The 20,612-nt window shown below is 37.8% G+C and overlaps 1 pseudogene; it reads right to left on the reverse strand.

The window, feature by feature from the left end:
• Window positions 1-1,660: 1,660 nt before the first annotated feature.
• Window positions 1,661-11,153, reverse strand: LOC102469974 (nucleolar GTP-binding protein 1 pseudogene; annotated as a pseudogene).
• Between the last annotated feature and the right edge of the window lie 9,459 nt (window positions 11,154-20,612).

Here is a 20,612-nt window from a genome sequence, read left to right on the forward strand (position 1 = left end):
GATGTCTTTATTTAACATTAATCATTAAAAGAAAAAGAGAAAAGGCAAACAATCATAAATAAAAAATTTAAAGCAATTGATTAAAATTACATATTTTTAACCAAATGTCAGCATGTGTGTTTAAAGCATTTTATCTAAAGTTTTCTAAATTGGGATTTAATCAGAATGTTAGAAATACAGATGATAAGGCAGGTAGAATTTTCATGTTTTAGTAACTGACGGCATTAGAGGAAAGCAAGTCACATATGCATAAACTTTAGGAATTAAAAAATCCTTTGAACAAAAGAAATACACGTAAAATTGTTTTTAACACTAGAAGTTAGATAGGAAGTATTCTTGCTAGAGCGTTTCTCTTAAACTATTCCATTGTAAAAAGATTAAGCCAGGGTAATCTTCACCTGAGACATAGTGGAGCTTGAGAGGGCGTAGAGTGTGTGCTGAAGAAAAAGATGAGGTGGGGGATATACCCACATTTGGCCTCTTCTCCTTGTCTGTGCTTGAATCAATCATGCATCTACTCTTGTCTTTGAGATGTGGAAATATTTTTTAAATTTCCTTCTAGAGGTTTATTTTGGAGAAAATAGTTCAAGACCAATTACAATGATAAATTGAATAATAACAATATAAAAAACCTAGAAAATAATTTAAGATACTATTTTAAGGAAGGAGTTCTGACACACTCATAAAAGTTTTTGCTCCCAAGTCTGAAGGGTAGGTAGCCTTCTGCCCACACCCACAAATGGAGATGCTTTCATTTCAAGAAAGGACTAATCACACGTGATGACTCAAGTTTTCTCTTGCTAAAGAATACAAGGTTTTTCTCCATCAAAAACAATAGGTATAACCTATGAACCTTCCGATTTCTGCAAATCTTAAGTAATCAACATTCCATTAAATGCAGATACATTGTCTACTCAAAATATTTGTTATAATAAGCAGTGATAAAATTTTCCCACACCATGGGACTAGCAGTTGGCATAATGGCTATGTCACTGGATTCCTATGTAGTCAGCTACTGTTCGAGTCCCAGACCCTGCAGCTTAAACTCACACTAGGCGCATGTGTGTGCGTGCCCCAGATCCCAAGAGGAGAATGGAGGAGAAGGGATTGCGGTGTGATCATCCCCTCTGGGGGGTTCTCGTTTTCTGTCTCTCTGTCTTTCTCTATTCTTCTGGCAAGTGCACATACCCTATAGCAAGAACCTCTCAAAAAATTTTTTTCCCCACAACTGTGCAGGATTCACCTGTTTTTGACAAAGCAAAAAGTAGTTTAGTTGTTTTCTTGTTTTTATTTCCCTAGACAGTATGCATGCTTACCAGAGAAAGGAGAGAGAAGGCACTCCTCAAGAGGGTGTGGTCACACCACAATCATTCTCCTCCATTTCTCCATGCTGTCAGGATTTGGGTTGCATATGGCACATGAGCATGGCATGCTTTTCAAACCACTGGGACCAGGATTTGAACTGCAGTCGGTCATGTAGGATCTATTTCCCAATGCACAGTGCTCAACCACTTTGTTACAAGGCTGGCTCATGGTTTTTGGTTTCATTTTTTTGAGTTTACAAAACATGATACCTATTTTATGAAACATACCACGTCACGGGAAATAAACTGCAACAGTCTAGTCACACCATGTCAACCAAAAAGGGCAAAAAGGGGCACTATCTCCTGTCCTTTTTCCCAGTCTTCCTCTTTCCAGAGAGTAAGTGCTTGGGCTTCATATCAAAGACATGTCAATCTGCCTCCCCTTTTTCCCCTAAGCGATTCATCTTCTTCTGAGCATTCTTCATCATAGTCTTGGCTTTCTTCATCATCTTGACATCCCAAAGACCAGAAACATCACGTGGTGTTCGAGAGCAACTTTGACTCCGGTCTATAGAAGACAAAACAGAGCTGTCCCATTTTCTTTTCCTTGTAACACTCTGGGATCACCTTGCCTGGACTGGATAATGGGTGTTGTCTTTGTCATCCATGTTGACCCCAAGACTATGCATCTCGTTCTTCAAAACTGCCCGCTGAACCTTCATAGCAGTTCGCAGCATCCTGGGTCCTTGTGTATTCTCTTTGCAGAATTTTCAGCTTCCTTTTTGTCTGATTTGTTTTTCCAGTTGCCGAATTTCTACCATTTCCTCATCTTCACTTTGAGATTCACTGTCTTATTCTCCAGCATTTGTTCTTAGCTCTTCTTCTTTTTCTAACTCTTTCAATTTCTTCATGATGGCAGGATCAATATAATCAGCTAGATTATGGCCTTCCCAGATCTCTGGTATCTCATCATATTTTTCAGATGAATTAATTAAATCCTAGTATTCTTGAAGACCCAAAATATAGTTATCTCCCATTTCCAGCTCAAGATCTCATTCCCTTTTCTTCTTGGGCTCCTCAATTTCCATTCTCTTCTTATGTGCCACTGCTCCTTCTGGAATGAAAGGAGGCCTCTCCTTATCATCCCTCTTGTTTGGCACAGCTAAATGCAATCTATTCAGCACCTCATTCACCTTATTTCTCTTCATTTTCATTTCCACTCGATGAGCCAAAAGTCTATCACAAGCCTCTGTTTTAACTTTAATGACACCTTCCTCAGTCAGGGTACTGGTCTCTATTACAGGGAGTCCTTCAGCCTGCAAAGCTATAAATATTTTCTGATCATCTTCAGGAAGGTCAGCTGTTCTCTTCACAGCATATTTGTTTGCTACGATGGTTAGAGGCTTGTTGATGAAGAGAGGCTTGATGTTCTGGAAGAGCTCCAGCAGCTCCTGCAGCCCATGTCCGCACTGCTCTGACAGGTCCATCACATGCAGCACCGCAGCATGCAGGTGGGCCAGGACAGTGATGGCCTGTGTCTTGATGGTGTTCCAGTCCTCCAAAGGGTGATACAGAATCCATGGAGTATCTACAAACTGCCAGCACAGATACTTATAATCCATGTGCCCAACAAATAGAGATTTGGTTGTAAATGCAATAAGGTGATGCTGTGTAAGTTAATATCTGTACATAAACTTCGACTATTAACTGACACTGTTCTCCAAAATAGTTCAAATTGACTTGAACTTCATAGTTAAAAACTACAAAATATATAGAAGAAAACAGGATAATATAATTGGATTTTGAGATAGTCAATGACTTTGTAGAACCAAAAGCCATGAACCATAAAATACTGATTTTAAAATCTTCTCTTCAAAAGATACCATTTATAAAAATCTAAATGCAAACTATGTGCTAGGGGAAAATATAACTGTATTGAGAGTATATCAACACTTCTAGCAATTCAGTAATAAATAGACATATAACCAAATAAAGACGAAAGGAAAAAGATTTCATAGAAGACTGACTTGTTGACAACTCATGCACAAAAAAAATCCAACAACTTCAGTTATTAGGGAAAAGCCAATTGCACTAAAACCATAAAAGGCTACAATATTTCCTCTTGAGGTATACAATGACTGGAAGTCTGCCTTTTGAGGTCCTTTTGTTGTAGTGCAAGTGGGGTACACACAGATAAGATACCATTTGCTCCTGGGCAGTTTTCCTGCATCTCGGGGGACAGTTCTCCATGAATTTGAAGCTTCTGTTATCCCTTGCTGTCTATCTGTGCAGATGTATTGGGGAGTGATTTGGGAAGGGCACCCACCCGCCAGAGAAGCTTGCCTTAGAGTATCAGAAGTGCTTCAAAGATGGCATCTGGGCTTCCACATGGATTATTAGAGCCTGAGTGGGTGAAGAGGGCATGTGTGCAAGAGAAAGGTTGGGAGAATATGGAAGATTGGTTTTGTACACGGGAACTGTTCAAGAAAGCAGAAAATATTAAGCATAATGTTAGATCCAGACTTCTCATTATTAGCAAAGGAAACTGCAGATACATGAAGGGAAAAAATGAGACTGAATCTCATTATGTTGGATTGTAATCAAAGGTACAATGGAGAACTTATGGTTTTATATGTTTATATATATCTATATATCACTTTATCTATAATTCTCTCTCTCTCTCTCTCTCTCTCTCTGTGACCACTAAGAGTGATGTGGGAAGAGTAACATTCCAATAGCAATGAGTACACCCACCTCCCAGAGCTTGCTTTCTAAAGCACATAAGGTTCCTTGAAAAATGGCTTATTTCAGGAATGGAAAAGTACAAGACAAGTATGGAGTGTCTCTTGTGAAAGAAATTAAGAAAGTTATCAAAGCATAATGGGGACATTCCAAAAGGACACAGAAGTCAAATCTTATAAAATAAATATCGACAATTATAAATCCATTAAATAAACAAGGAAACTATGATTTTATTTATATATAATAAATGATTTAATGAATTAAGTTTTATAATAAATGGTATGGAATTAAGTTTTATAATAAATGATATATTTACTTAGTTTTGGGAACCAGCAGTTAGCGTAATGGCTATGTCGCTGGACTCCCACGTAGTTGACCGCAGTTCGTGTCCCGGACCCAGTGGCTTAAAACTCACGCCTGGCGCGTGTGCATGCATGCCCAAGATCCCGAGAGGAGAATGGATGAGAAGGGATTGCGGTGTGACCATCCCCCCTGGGGGGTGATTTCTCACTTTCTGTCTCTATGTCTCTCTCTGTCTGTCTGGCGAGCACATGCGCCCTATAGCGAAAACCTCTCCAAAAAAAAAAAAAAAAACCAAACAAACAAAAAAAGAAAGAAAGAAATGATATATTTACTTAGTTTCAAAGTATCTCATCACAAAATAATCCGTATTAAATACAAAGAAACAAACAGGGGCCAGCAGGTGTTGTCGTAGTTAAGGCACTGGACTTTCACATGACCAACAATGGTACAATTCCCAGACCTGGAGGCTTGAAAATCACACTTGGGGAGCCAGCATGCGGTGTGGTAGTTAAGGCACCTGATTGATCATGGTTTGAGTCCTAGACCTGGTGTTTTGAGAATCACAGGGGGCATGTGTGTGTGTGTGTACCCAAAATCTCAGGAGCAGAATGGCAGAGAAGGGATTGTGGCATGGCCATCCCTCCTAGGGGGTGATTTTTTGCTTTCCCTTTCACTGTCTTTCTCTGGTGAGTGCGCTTGCCTATGGCAAAAACCTTAAAAAAAAAAAAAAAAAGAAAATCACATCAGGAGAAGAATAATAACATTCCTTCCTAATACTTTCTTGAATTTAATTTCTTGAAACTTTTTTTTTTCTTTTTTTTTTGGAGAGGTACTTGCTATAGGGCATGTGCACTTGCCAGAAAGACAGAGAGAGACAAAGAGATAGAAAGCGAGAAATCATCCCCCGGGGGGGATGGACATGCTGAAATCCCCTATCCTCCATTATCCTCCTGGGATTCAGGGCATGCATCACATGGGCCCAATGCATTTTCAAGCATCCAAGTCCAGGACTCGGTCAGTTACCTGGGAGTTCAACGACATAGCCATTACGCTAACTGCTGGTTCCTTTAAATTTTTCATCTATTTATCTATTATATATCTAGAGACTCCAGGAGAAGGGATTGTAATTTGGCCATTGCCCCCTGGGGAGCAATTTCTCACTTCTCTCCTCTCTTTATCTCTTTCTGGAGAGCTAATGCACCCTGTAGCAGAAACCTAAAGAAAATAAGAAAAGATAGGAGAATTCTGTTCAAAGGCATCTCTAAGCCCGACGAGTTAGGTACCATGAGTAAAGTTTACCCTCCTGAGTTGAAAAATTTATGGACAAGAAGTTATCATTGAAATTAAATAGGGGCGGACATGTCCAAGTTATATTGTGGGGATTTGATCCCTTTATGAACCTTGTGATAGATGAATGTGTGGAGATGGCAACTAGTGGTCAGCAGAATACTATTGGAATGGTGGTAATATGAACAAATAGTATCATCATGTTAGGAGCCTTGGAATGAGTATAAATAATGGCTGTTCAACCAAAAAACCCATGTCTCTCCTCCTATGGGCCTGTCTTACTCTGATGCAAAAATCAGGTCATGTACATTTTCATAATAAACTTTGTGTTAAGGAAAAAAAAATGAAAGAGAAAGAGACAAACAATAAGTTAACAGTGGAGAGACCTGGAAAACATCATTTTTACTAATGGAAAACGTACTCTCAGACAGGATCCGATTGGAAGAACACAGTGAAACAGCATTACTGCCCTGATATTCCTGCCAGGATACATAACCTGAGTCTATCTGTAGGAAACAAATCAGACAAACCAAAACTGATTGCTTACTAAGCATCCGGTCTATAATCTTCAGTGTGAAGACTATTATGTAAAACAACAACAACAAAAACAAACAAACAAACAAAAAACTGAGGATTTGTTCCAGGTAGTTACTCCTTCCTGGCATTTTTCAGAGAGTTTATGCTTTAAAAATTTTTTAAATTCCAAAAATAATTTATTGAGAAATTCAAAAAGTGAAAGAAACTAGTAATCAACATAGAAACAACACTGGGTTGAAGGAATCCACTGAAAACAGCTTTAAAGCAAGAACAGAAAATATTGACACATTAGGTTGAAGATTAAGGTCAACACTTCTAGGAAGGGGGTCAGGAGCTCATAAAAGAGATAAACATGATTTGATCCAGTCAGCCTGGTTACAACAGTTGTATGTTATAAATATGTGTTCAAGGCCCTACCTGTTGCTAATAGTGACTCATTCTTGAAAATAAAATAAACTTAATAAGTTTATGTGCATAATAAACTTTATACAGATACTATAAGTAATATTTCAAGGATATATATATATATATATACACACACATATATATATAAATATATATATGCTATATATATATTTTAGGTTTGTGCTACAGGGCGAATGTGCTCACCAGAGAGAGACAGAGAGAAGGAAAATGAGAAATTACTCCCCAGGGGTGATGGCCACACAGCAATCCATTTTCTTCTTTTCTCCTCTTGGGGTTTTTGAGCAGGCACGCATGGCCATGAGTGATTTTCAAGTTGCACACATATACACCCAGCATGATTTTCAAGCCTCTGGGTCTGAGACTTGCAGTCCACCAGGTGGGAATTCAGCTCCTTAACCACCACACCACCTGCTGAATCCACCAAGAAATAAGTTTTAGAAGTGAAATAAACTCTTAAATTAGTGGCAATTTTGTCATGTGATTCTGTGTAGTGCATTGAAACTTGCTTAGGAGATCTAAACAATATGCTGTTTGAGTAATATTCAGTAGTGTTGACTGGTCTAGTCCTCATCCAGCATTGCAACAGCTGTAATAGGGTATAGTCATTTGTAAAACAGTTCAAGTATTTTCATATTAGAAAAGAAAAGGCGCTTATATGATCCAGCATGTACTCTAATACTCAAAATAAAGATTTTATTTTTAATATACTCTTAACAATTTGTCCAACATCAACACAACCTGAAAGAAATGTTTCCATATCTAGAAATTTGTCATGAAAGAAAGAGCAAGACTTTCAGGCCTGTTGAAATCACAACTTAAGAATGTTAACTTTTTTTTTTAAGAGAGATTTTTTTTCTTTTTGGTGCCTACTCTTGCCAGTGAGACACAGAGAGAGAGTCAGAAAGTGAGAAACACCTCCCCCCCATGGAGGATAACCACACAGCAATCCCTCTCCATTCTCCTCTCAGGATCATAAAGCACACATTCACATGCCCCTGTGTGAGCTTTAAGCTGCTGGGTCTGGGACTCCAACTATATTCAAAACGTGGGAGTCGAGCAATGGAACCATTACACCATCTGTTGGTCCCAAGAATGCTAACTTTTTAATATTAGATATTTGTTGTATTATTTTTCAGTTTTAAGTGGACTTTTTAAGTTTTATTTGGACTTAATATTTTGCTAATGTTCCCTTCTTTGAATGCTTTCTATTACCTAATGTTTATATCAGATCCAAATAATTTTAACACTTTCCAAAATAACGTCTTGTCACAATGTATTATTTTATGGTAATAAACCATGTGTTTATCATATCACTTAATTTTCTACAGAAAACGTTTAAAAAGTTAGAATAAGCCTATTGCAGAAAAATAATACACTGTTTACTATTATGGTTACACATATTATTTTAAAACATTGAACAAAGTAGTACAAAACACAAAAATGTTATGATTTTTTCAATTCCTGAAAATTCTCAAGAATTCAAACTTCTTGTTCCCGAAATCTGAGGACTGATTATTCGTCAAGAACTTAGAAACAGCAGTTCTGTGCTAAAGAAGACAAACGTAACATGACAACTAAGTGCAGCAGATGACTTTGAACTTCATTCTCTGCTATCAAGACCCGTATTGGGATGAGGGAAAAAACTTGAATGGAATGGGTTGTTTCCTGATGTGTTCACTTAGATCAAAAAGACTATGTCAGGAATCTTTCCTCCCTATTGATTGGGGCTAATTGTGAGCTATATATCATATATGTTTTTATGATGTTGTTTCCTAGTCCTGGCTGGTCATAAATATCACCTGGGAGAGATTTTGAAATATGTTTGAGTTCTACTCCCAGATAGTCACATTTAAATAGCTGGGAAGGACAGCCAGGTGCCAGGTAATTTTTACGTGCAGCTGTTTGAGACCAGTGCTCTGAAGCAGGGTCTCTAGAACTTTATGGTACACCCAAATCAAACAGGGAGCTCCCTAGAATGCAGATTCAGATACAGTAGGTCTAGGGAGTAGGATCAGATTTGGCATTTCTAATAAATTCTTGGAGTCTACAGATCACACTTGAGTGGCAAAGCTCTACAGGAAGGATTTCGAACCTTTGCATCATTGACTTTTTTTTTTTTTTTTTTTTTGCTACAGGGTGTGTGCGCTCACTAGAAAGACAGAGAGAGACAGAGAGACAGAAAGCGAGAAATCGCCCCCCAAGGGGGATGGCCATGCCACAATCCCTTCTCCTCCATTCTCCTCTTGGGATCTTGGGCATGCATGCACACGTGCCTGGCATGAGTTTAAGCCACCGGGTCTGGGACTTGAACCATAGTCGACTACATGGGAGTCCAGCGACATAGCCATTACACTAACTGCTGGTCCCACATCACTGACATTTGAGACAGAGAATTTTTCATCGTGGAGGGTTGTCCTGTGTGTTGCAGGATGTTTAGAAACATCCCTGGCCTCTCACTGGATACCTGTTGAACCCCACCACCACCACAGTGGTGACAACTGAAAACTGTTTCTAGGCCTTGCCAAAAGTCTTCTGGGGGTAAAATTGCTCAGATTAAGAACCTGAACTTGGCTACATCCTGGTGTGACCTGGGGTGCTTTAAAGATACCATCTGATTATCTCTCCCATCATTCCTGAATTAATTGATCTAATGTGCATTCTGAATCTCCTTATGATAGTGAGACTCTATGGTGTTTGTGTATTTTAATTTCCTTAAGAGGAGCTCCTTGGGACCAGCAGTTAGCGTAATGGCTATGTCGCTGGACTCCCATGCGGTTGACCACGGTTCATGTCCTGGACCCGGTGGCTTAAAGCTCATGCCAGGCGCATGTGCGTGCGTGCCCAGGATCCCAAGAGGAGAATGGAGGAGAGGGGATTGTGGCGTGGCCATCCCCCCTGGGGGGTGATTTCTCACTTTCTATCTCTCTGTCTGTCTGTCTGGCGACGCACGCGCCCTATGGCAAAAACCTCTCCAAAAAAAGAGGAGCTCCTTGAAGGGATGTACTGGTGATAGCTTGCAGGAGGACTGAAGACATTCTAGTTTGAATAGTGGTATTTGATATTCAATTCACATTAGACTTCTTTTATCCAGTGCTTTACTGCCTCAAAATTGCGCTTTATTCTCCTAATCTCTCCCAGTAATGACAAGTTAGATGCTCTAGTATCAGTTAATGGAAGAAGTAAATTCAAGATAACGTATTTCTAGTCAATAGAGTATGTGAGTCTGGGCTGCCCCCACCTTTGAAGCATCTGTCTCCCACATGTACAGGTGCACTAGGTTGGGCTGTATTAAGAGATACTTTCTGTCTCACAACACCTAGCACATGGTGTGGAGTTCAGGTGAAGTCTGATCCTTTCTCAGGAGACTGACAGAGGAGGAAGTGGTTAGTCAACTATTAAAAATAAAAAATAAAATCCATAAAATTAAAATTGCTGATATTCTTGAGAGGTTCTTTGTGAGCTACAGTCTCCATAGTATCATCTAGAAATCTTAAATACAAAATCCGTGCTTCAAAACCTGTAGATGAGGTTTTTGGTAAATGACCACGGTCTGAACAAGAGATTTATGCAAGCCTAGAGCTCAGATTCAACTAACCATGTAAATCAAGTAGACAGTATTCCTTTCTCTGCTCCTGCCCAACCCAGTTCTGTTATCCCTGAGTCTTGGAGATTGTGTGACCTGTGACAACTTTTGAGATGTGGAGGTTGGTAACAGTCCAATCAGCAATGACCCTACATCCTTGCTGCCTAAATCACATTTAATGGATTTTAAAATGTGATTGCTCACTCATCTCACCGATTAACAGGATATATTAATACCTGATTAATGATTAATTAGTATCTAATGATATTAATTAATAATATAATTTTCTGATTAATACCAATTAATGGGATTGTATTTAATGATCATCTCTTTTTTTTTAGGATTGTCTTTTTTTTGGAGAGGGTGGTTAAAGGAGAGATTTTTGGTTTTTCAAATAACTGAATTAAAACTGTCATGAACAGGACCAGCAGTTAGTATAATGGCTATGTTGCTGGATTCCCATGTAGTTGACTGCAGTTCGAGTCCTGGACCCAGTGGCTGCAACTCACGCCAGGGGAGTGAGTGTGCATGCCCAAGATCCTGAGAGGAGAATGGAGGAGAGGGGATTGTGGCATGGCCATCCTCCCAGGGGGTGATTTCTCGCTTTCTGTTTCTCTTTCTGGTGAACGCACAGGTCCTATAGCAAAAACCTCTCCAAAAAAGAAAAAAAATAGATAAAGCTGTCATAAACAAGGAAGATATTATTGATGGTTGTTTAAATAATCTTGGCGCTGGAATTTGAGACTGATGAGACAAGTATCTGTAGGTGTCAGCCTGAATGGTCTGGTCCCATAACCCATATGTGCAAAAGCCATCACAGATTTCAAGGAGGTTTTTATTCAGCCTTGTAGTTCTCAAATACCTCTACCTATACCGCTGACATCACTGGTGAGCAGTGAGGTGACAGGACCTGTAAGTTTACAGTAAGAACTAGGATGAGATTCGTTACTCAAGTGCAAGGTCACTTCCATGATAAATGCAGACACCACGGAAACCTGCTTGGATCCATTTTTATTGGTAGGGAGTCCAGGGCCAGAAAATTATTTGTTCTGTGTGTCTCTCCTAATTATCAGCTTAAGGAAATAGTCTTATACCCCCAAAACTATCAGAAATATTTGAGAGATTATGACCTTCCTAGAAAAGGAAAAGTGTGCTAAAAAACATAAGCCATTTTGAAAATTAAACATCTTCATTGCAATGAGCATAATGGTAAACCAAGGGTAAGTTCAGTAAAAGAGAGAGTGTTCTTTTTCAGTCTTGCCTGGTCATCATTCCTATTGACTTTTAGAATCACATTGTCAATTTTAGAATTTCAAATGTGGCATTTGATTTACATTATGTCTATGTAGGATCTTGACTAATACTTCATTAAGCAATTAAATGTTTCATTAAGTACTTTGTCAGAGTTCTGCTATATTCTTGATTTTTGACATATTACATTTTGCGGGTCTTGTGAAAAGAAACACTATTTTTTACACACATTAGTTGTGTTCCTGTGAGTTTTCTAAATAGCTTCATCTTCCAGAGACAAGTGAGGCTGTCCTACATCTGATCCTTTCTGGCTAGAAAGAGCATATCTGACGCTAAAGTGCTGTTTCACTTAAACACAGTTTCTGTTAAGACTTTTGTCAATAAATTCTAATTTAGCTTATGTTGGTTTTGTGGAGTGAGGAGATGGGGCAGGGGACACTTGAGCAGAGCAAGACAGTTCTGAAAATTCACTCTGGATGTGCTTTTTCTTCCTGGTGCCCTAAACTTATCTCTAGAATTTAACTCTTTACAACAAAGCCGTAATTAATAATACTGTCACCAGAGATAATAAAAGAAATAATCACCACAAAAAAGAACAAAATACAATCAAAAGAAACAGTCAGAAAACTTTTGAAAATTAATATAGTGGAAAAGAGAACTAATTATTTTTAAAAATTGACCAATACAGTGGTAATCTTGGATAGATTTGCATAAATGGTCATTTTTTCATACTGACATTTTTTTCAATGTTTGCCATACATGCATATGCTCTCCAGAGAGAAAGAGATGGAGACAGAGAGTAGGAAAGTGAGAAATCATTGCCCAAGAGGGATGGGCATGCCACAATCTCTTTTCTACTCTCTTCTCAGTATTTTGGGCACGCATGCACATGCACCTGGTGAGAGTTTCAAGTCACTGGATCTGGGACTCGAACCATGGTCAACCATGTGGGAGTTCAGTGCCTTAACCACCACACCATCTGCTATATTGGGGTTTAAAGGCTAATATCAAATTTAAAAACCCATGTAGATTTTGATTGAAACTATATTCAATTTATTATATTCTCCTCTGTGAATATCATATTCTGATCTACTTATTTATCTTTTGTGGTATCAAAAAGCTTTATAATAACATGTTCTCTGATGATTCTTTATAGTCCTTGTTAAAGTTATGACTTAATATTTTATATATTCTTCCTTCTTCTTAGTGGATACTTTCTTTTCCTATAACAAACTTTTTCTTATAGTCTTCATAGCTTTATCTGCGGGCAACAAATGATGCTATCTTTCACATGGTCCTAATTTGCTAATGAGGAAAAAACTCAATGCTTTATTTTGGCTTCATGTAAATGCAGCTTCTGCAAACACTATTTGTTACCAAAGCCTGACTAGTAGAGAGTGGGGTTGTGGAGATTGGGGGTTGGGGCCAGGCAACCAGGGAGCACTGAATGTATCATGTTTCTCTGTGTGCTCTTCTCTGTCTGGAATACAGTACCATAACCATAAAGAAGTGAAGGATTCAGCCATCAGATCAAGAAGAAGGAATTATCCTGTGTTTATGTGACTAACAGATCTTAGAACTTAAACCAAGGATGGTTCATGTCCACAGTCTATCAGAAAGTGGTACTATAAATGGCAGCATCTAAATGTGTTTCCACTTCACTCGGTCTCAAGTGAGTTTCAAGATACACCAGTTGGGTGATAGAGTCTAGGCACTAAATTGCCAATACATTTCTAGATCAAGTATGAGTTTGACCTACTCACATGAACCTGATTCTTACAGTTTAAGGTCAACTGAAAATTCTGAGATATGTAAATTCTGGAAAGGAAATGAGGATAGGAGTGAGGGGATGTCCTCAGCTATTTATTCTGATGTCTGAGAACCAGTTAATTTCCTAAAGTAGTTAAGACAAAACCTTAAGCATAAAATGTCTGCTCCCCTCATACTCCTTCCCTCTTCCTAGTCCCACCCAATATAAACAGTCAGGGTTTTCTGGCCAGCGAACCTCAAGCTTTCTCCTTGGGTGTGTAGAATCTACCAGAGAGGCTGATGAGAAAACAGAGACATATTGCCAAGTTACACTCCAGCCATGATGATAATAATAACTAATCATAATGATAATAGCAATATCTAATGTTTATTTAGTGCATCTACGTGCCCATACTCATAAGTGCGTTGACTCTATTAACTGGCAGTTTTTAGAATAATACTGCAAGGTAGGTATATTATCACTTCTGTCCCTGTTTTACCAATTAGGACTCAGAGTGACGTGTCAGAGAACAATTGTGCTAATGTGGCCCACAAGGGAATTTATACCACACGTCTCCTTTACAAATGCTGGACCCCTGGTAAGCCACCCACCCACTTGATTCTGCTAAAGAAGTAACTGCACAGGGGCCTGGTCACATATACTTCAACTGACTTCCCCTTACAGTGGAAACTACACTGTAGCAGCTGACTAAACCCTTCTCCGGGGACTCCTTATGGTCAGAAAAGTACTCTTGTTGCTCTTTTTGTTTCTCATACCTGACACAGTGTTTGATTCATATACACGTGAGTGCAAAGAGGAACACTCTTGCTCAGGTCCAGTTAAATTTATCTGCAGGATATTTAAAGAAATGACATACTTTGGAGTTTTCATGATCAGCTAAACAATCTGATTTTTTTTTTTTTTTTTTTTTTGGCCATAGGGTATGCACATAGACAGAGAGCTGGAAAGTGAGAAATCACCCCTTATTGGGGGGTGGCCATACTGCAATTCCTTCTCCTCCATTCTCCTTTTTGGGATTTTAGGTATGCATGCACAGCACCTGGTGCGATTTTCAAGCTGTCGGGTCCAGAGCTTGAACCATCGGAGGCCATGTGAGAATCCAGTGCCTAAATCACCATGTCACCTGCTGGCCCAAGAATCTGAAATTACATTCAGTCAGATTTAAAAGTCTTACAGGTTCTAACTCTTTGATACTAGCAAAACTTTGCAGTTTCATCAAAAATCAAAAAAAATATTTCTGAGCTGAGACCATGGCTAAATGAGGCCAGAGTAAGGGCTTAGACAGAAGTTCCAACAGGAAAGTCATAGTACTTTAACTAACACCGGAAATTTCTTCTGAAAGTCCTTCTGCTGGGAAAAGAGTGTGAACCTTAGCAGTGCCCTTCTGTCTCTCTTCACTTAATACCATGAGGCTCACGGGTTCAAAGTTAAGGTTCATCAAATTGGGGAGTGTCCATGTCTTTCTTCTTCTGTTTATCTGTGAGGTATAATAAAGTCATTGTTTTAATCCCACAAAGTAAATGAATAAGAAAATAATAGTTTGGAGATGCAAGGATGACTAAACATACATAAAAGGATTAAAAAGTGTGTTAAGAGCTTAACTAAGACCGTGGCTATGACCCTAAGAGGACCATGGGCACTCAGGAGAGGAATAAGGCACAGCGAGAATAGCAGGGCCAGGCATCTTCAGAAAATTTTCACAATCCTCCATATACAATATGCAAATTTCACACACAGAGACTTTTAAAGGCCACCCCTGTTAGACCTGCAGGCCACATTGAGACCCTGAGATGACAAAACTTCTGTCACCTAACTATGGCTCACTGAGTAACATAAATGTCCTTCTTGGTTTTATAAATATAAATATAGACATTGGTATAGATATTTACAGAATTCAAATTTTAGTCTTAGTAATTTTTTTCAGCTAAAGTACTTTCCTATATCATCAATAGTCTCATAAAATATTATTTTTAGTGGCTAAGAAAATATCATTGTATACTTGAAATGGTATTTATTTAAACATTTTTTTAAGTAATTTTTTTTTTTTTTTTACAATAGTTGGATCAGGATTTGAATCCAGACCTCTTATTTTGGATCATTGAATTGAAAGATTACCTGTGGGACAATTAACCCCCATCCCTCTTTTCCTCCTGTTTCATATCACATGATCACATGAGCTACCTGATAATTGTCAGGTCAAACACTATGCTTGAAGTTTCCTCTCTGGAAAAATTGAAAGGGTCAAGGAAAAAAAATTCTATATTATACTTCTGTGGTCTCCCAATGAGAGAATCAGACTCTGAAAGATTAGTCTCAAATTTCTTTTGAACCCTGTCTGATTTCTTTGAAGTCATGACTTTTTAAAAAAATTCTTGAATGTGAAAAAAAAATCAAAATTTTTAAAATTAGACAAAATAAGTAATTTAGAGATTATAGATGGCCTTTTAAAAATTCACCCTTTGGAAAATTAACAACATAGGGAAGAGATAGCTATAATTTAATACATTTATCTTAGACTTACAGAATAGCTATTAAGTTTTAATTTCAATTAATTAAAAAATTCAAGAGAATTCCAAATTTTTAATCTCATTTATTATATTCAAAATAGAGAATGAATATGTGCACACGAGAGAGCCAGAGAGAGGGAACTACCCTTGACAGAATCTCATCATGTCACAATCACCTTTCCTCAGCCCCCCAGTTTGTCAAGATCTTGGGCATGTGTGTATGTGTGGCTGGCATGTTTCAGACAGAACGGGCTCGGTATTCAAATCTGTAGTTGGCCACGTGACTTTCAGTACTACACTTCAGTATAGTACTGAGCAAGCCAATAGGCCCACACCTAATTTTTAATAAATTATTTAAACATTTTATGAGGATTTTCAATAGAAGTTTTTTTTTCTTTTAAATCAATAGATTATATTCCACCATGTGACTTAGTTTCTAATTCTTAACTCTTTGTCCAATCTACAGTATATCTTAGTTCATGACTTATCCCTTCAATAACTTGTTGATTTCTTTTTAGTAAGGTGTCTTTTCTCCTTTCTATTTCTTTTTTAAGTTTTTGCTGTAGGATACATGAACTTTCTGAAGAGTGGCTCAGAGAAAGGAAGGGAGAAATCACCCCCTGGTGGAGTGGAGTGGCCATGCTGCAATTCCCTTTCTTCCATTCTCCTCTATGAATTTTGGGCACCCACTCACACACCTCCATAGTGTTTTACAAGCTGCTGGGTCCAGAGCTTGAATTACGCAGTTAGCCATGTGAGATCCAGCTGCCTCAACCTCCATGACACCAGCGGGTCCTTCTTTCTATTTATTATGAAATTTATTATTTTATATTTTCCACTGTGGTTGATGCTAGTGGAACTTCTCTTCCACCAACCTGCCACAACTTTGGATAGGACTTCTTGATAATTTAATCTTCCAGAGACAAATGACGCTATCTTCCTGCTTTAGCTATATTAGGTAGAAAGAAAGGTATTTAAAGATAAATGCATCGTAATTTAACGTAAATGTGGTTTATGCAAAGATTTATGTCATCATCCTTCCTCTTCAACTGTAACCCGGTCTACTACTCACTTCCTGTGCTTAGACAGCTCCTCCCTTTCTACAAGCACCGAATGTGCTATTAGTTTCTCTGTGACGCTCAATGTAAATTCTACGCAGCAATATATTCTCTGGCTAATCTCCAGCAATCTTTACACATGATATGAAGAACATAAGATCAAACTATTTGTAAATAAGATTATGAAAATGGTATGGATTAATATTACCAACTGCAAAGGCATTTTGTAATAAGATGCTAGATTCTACAGGACACTTTCTGGGCACATGAATCTAATACATAGTAACCACATTGTAGTGGTTTCCGCAAAAGAAGAAAAGGAAAGGGAGAACTCACAACAATGAGAAATACCTAAAATGTCATGGTTTGATATTAAGGGTGGGTGTGTAGCCCTGGGTCAGCCATATAGATAGAGCTAGGACAGCATTCTTAGTATATGAAAGAGATACTTGAAATACTGAAAAGAATACTTGCGTGTCAGAAAGGACTCCTTGGGTGTGAAAAATGAGGTCTATATTAATCAGGGAGCTGAATCTGTGTAGCATACACTTGAACAGAGGTGGAATCATGGTGTCTGCCAGCTCAGGGTCTAGACAATAAAGAATTCCTATTCTGGAGGCCAGTGCCTCTAGCCCTGTATATATGCTCAGCCATCAATAAGGGTATAGATATGTTTCAGAACAATGAAGTTTTCAGGGCCTTGACTAAGTTAACTGGCTTCCTCTCTTTCACCCCAACTAATGGCAGATCTGATAAATCAGACCTAGCTTGCTTTGTATTTGTTAAATGTGGTGGCTAAGGTTTTGAGTACTTGCATTCTATTACTGCTGATTCAAGGCCAGAATGCAGTGGTGACTGAATGTAAGAATAGGATTATGGAACCCAGCCAGCGGCATGGTGCTGGACTCCTGCATGGCTGACCATGGTTTCGAGCCCCAGATCCAGCAGCTTGAAAATCACACAGGGTACATGTAAGGTCATGCCCCAAATCCTGAGAGAAGAATGGAGGAGAATGGATTGTGGGATGGCTATCCCCGCTGAGGGTGATGTCTCACTTTTCCTTACTCTGTCTCTCTCCAACGAGCACATGCACCCTATGGAAAAAAAATTTAAAAGTTTTAAAAGAGTAGGATTATGAATTGCTACGCAAATTTACCAGTGATAGCTCGTGTATCTCACTATCCATTCACATGCCTGTTCTTTTCTAGTGCTGAATATATATTTTATGATAGTAAGGAGTTTGTAACAAGATTGGTGCCATGAAGTGTTCCTTTTTAGTTTTTTTTTTTTTTAATTTTCTTTCTTGTAGTTTGTTGTGTATTTCTTATTCTTGGTGTGGTATCACCAAATAACCTTGTAAATTGTGATATCTTCATTCTAGTTGATTTCCTATGACTAAATTTTAATTAAAGACTAGAGATTCTTTCTGATATGGACACTGAGAAAAAGCATCTCTCCAGTCCTTTCCTTACTCACACATCTTTTTTTTTTTCTTTTTGAAGAAAATTTTGCTATAGCATGCATGTGCTCACCAGAGAGACAGAGAGAGAGGAAGTGAGAAATCACCCCCCAGGGGGAATGGTCATTTCTCCTCCTGGGATTTTGGGGACACACAGCTGGTGTGAGTTTTAAGCCGCTGGGTCTGGGACTTGAACCACAGTCAACCATGTGGGAGTCTAGGACCTTAACAACTGTACCATCTGCTGGGCTCTCTCACACATCTCTTTATTAATTAAAAATCTAAGGGATCACAAAACCACAATGATAATTCTCTTTTCCAATGATTTCAGTTATTGAGGGCTAATTTGAGAGTCCTCACCATGTCCTTTGGGGAAAATAAAGGCTGTGCTTGGCTTTGTGCAGTTGGTCATGGGAGATAAACAGAGTCTATGTGTCTAGTGATTCCATGAAAGACAGTGATACCTACCCTTACTCGGAATATTTCTGTCTGAATGTTTACTTCATATTAAGGATCCGTAGATCCAAGGCCAATGGTAAAGAAATTTTGAGAATATTTCTGAGAACCTTTCCCACAGGGTTTTCCTTTGTTTGCTACTACAGACTCTATGGCATGCTAGTGCATGTCTCCTAGTCTGCATTGTAAGTAATGGTCCATTACTGACCTGAAAAGGAGATTAATGAGAAAGGATTGTGGCATAATCATTCTATGGAGGATGCTTTCTCTTCTCATTGTCTCTCTGTCTCTTCACCAAATGTATGCAATGTCTAGCAAAAAAAAGTAACACAATCAATTTATCCATATTTAAATGGTTTTTGCTGTTGTGCTTCTGTTAAGAAATGTTACCTTGCCCAAACTCATAAAAGTAATAAAAATGTTCTTCTAAAAGAAGAAAAGAAAAAAATTTCCTTTAAATTTTTTGTTTATATTTAAATAATTATTCTGCATGGTGTGAAACTGGGTTTTGTGGATGCTATGTTGTTTGAATCCAGTGTTGAATTTTCCCTCAGGATATATTATTAAAAATACCATTTTCTAAATGAATTCCAAGGACAATTTCAAATATATGTTTTAATATATTGATCAGATGGTTCTGGCTTTCTGTTTATACTCAAGTATGATAGTAAGTTGAGAATTAACTGGACAAAATCTTTTTTTTTTTCTCATACACACACACACATATTTATTTATATATTTATTATTATTCATACATTAAATCACTATACATCATTTAGATTGTGAAGAGACTGTACCCAGCATGATATACACCTCAGTCCAGCCCAGTTGAGGCCGCCATACACATCCTCATCAACAAAATCTTATCAAACTGTTTCTTTGTACAAATAACATAGCTAGTCTTAAGCAATTACTCTTCCATACTCATTTAAAATAAACTTGACAATTCCACAAAATTATGTTGGTATCTTGAGTAGAATTGCATTAATGCTATAGATTAACTAAGAAAGAACTTGTGTTTATGTAATACTGGATATTTTATTCATAAATATAGTATATCTTTCCACTTATTTAGGTGTCCTTCATGTCTCTTAATAAAGTTTTACATTGTTATACCTTATAAGTTACCAATGTTCAACTGAATTTGACAAGTAAGAATAGCAATTTCACATGGCTCAACTTAAAAAATCCTAATATAATTGTTTGCCACAACTTTTGTTATCTCTATAGATAGTATATAAAAATAATGTTATTTTTAATGTTGTGGCTCTATTATCTGTTGATATAAGACTTACTTAACATATTGTGCAGATTGAGAAGTTGACATTCAGAGAGATTCTGAAAACTGCTTGAAGTCAGACATCAAGTACATAGCAGCGTTAAGATTTAAACTAAGGTCTGGAGATTTTTCTTTTGCAATGAGTTACAGAACATGATAATTAGACTTATTTGTAGTTGATTAGACATATAAGTAAGTTGGGGGTGGAGAGAATACACATTTTTTTCTGTATAGTCTTTTTTTAATTTTTAAAAAAATAATATTTATTTATTTATTTTACATTCATTCACTGTACATCATTATAGCATACAAAATGAGATTTTTCCATTCAGAATACACTGTATATTGGATCAATCAAACACATCAACATACGTGTTATTGTCAACAAATAATTTTCCATTTTTTGTTTTCTGTATATTTTGCCTTTTTTCCCATCCTTGATTCACTATCTCACCCTCTGCCATCTCCCACCCTCCTCCCACATTGTGCCTGGTATCTATTGTTGCTTTCTCTGCCTCCCCCATTTAATTCTTTCACTAAATATCTTAATAAATCTAAATATTTTCAATAGCAAGCACAGCTGAAATATACATATCCATGAACACAAGTCTGACTTTAGGCATAAACCTCAGTGAATAGAATGAACATA

This window comes from Tupaia chinensis, unplaced genomic scaffold, assembly GCF_000334495.1.
Source record: "Tupaia chinensis unplaced genomic scaffold, TupChi_1.0 Scaffold143563_1, whole genome shotgun sequence".
In the NCBI taxonomy this organism is placed as follows: domain Eukaryota; kingdom Metazoa; phylum Chordata; class Mammalia; order Scandentia; family Tupaiidae; genus Tupaia; species Tupaia belangeri.